Below are 984 nucleotides of genomic sequence, written 5' to 3'. Positions count from 1 at the left end.
TTTAACCCCCTATTTCATTTCCCCCAGCCCGCTTGTACACGATGTGCCCCGGCAGCAATACTGAATATTGTATCTTGGCCCTATACTATCATGACCAGACCATCAAACCTTTTGTCTCTTTTCACATGATTAAATTTTCTGGGCTCCCGGTCTAGATGGGCGTCACGTGACAATCCACTGACACAGCGGTGTTTTACATGGAGATTTCTATTGCGGCCGTCCCTTGTTTAAATTAAACTTAAGAATTTTGCCTTAATGTTTTGCTAATGCTATAAAGGATATTGTCCGCAAAAATTGAGATTTTTCGACAAATGTTAGGCCTAAGTCCCTGCATATCTACGGCATGATTAGGTAAGGTATGCATGATATGGTCTTGACCCGCCAACTACGCTGCCAGGGCCAGCTAAGGTTTATGAAGGATCACTTAAATTTCAAAGCATACAATCCAAGGAGAACGCTAGAGGAGAAGTAAATAAACACTATTTTGAACGATCGTATTGCCTTTTTCCTAGCCACTTACTGTACTTATTACGTTAACAGTGGGTGGTTGTTTTCCCAACCATAACATTATCTTTCCTAAGCTATCGCACTGTAATCTTTTTTCATGTACACCCAAAGAGTATACGCCCAAGTTAGGTCACGTGACCGCCTGTAAAACAATCATCGCTAAATCCCTCTATTGTCTCTGTCGGATTCGATTGGCGAAGAAATGTGGAAAAAATGAAAGCCTCGGTCCCCCACCCAACCCATGGGCCACCACCAGCGCTTAAACATGGGGGATATTTAACCCCTCCCAGGGACGTATCCAGGGGGGAGCCGTGGGAGCCGCGGCTCCCCCCCTTTGTACACAGTGGTACAATTTTAAAGCTTGTTCTTGAGCCAATACAAATTCTTTCCTGGGATCACTCAAAATGAATACTTCTAAAACATGTAAATATGCATCAGTATACGTTATACATAGGCCTAATAGAACACATAGGCCTA

The sequence above is a fragment of the Anneissia japonica genome, unplaced genomic scaffold (genome assembly GCF_011630105.1).
Source record: "Anneissia japonica isolate Jap-2015-1 unplaced genomic scaffold, ASM1163010v1 scaffold287736_len1891122_cov214, whole genome shotgun sequence".
Lineage (NCBI taxonomy): Eukaryota > Metazoa > Echinodermata > Crinoidea > Comatulida > Comatulidae > Anneissia > Anneissia japonica.
This window is presented reverse-complemented; position numbering follows the sequence as displayed.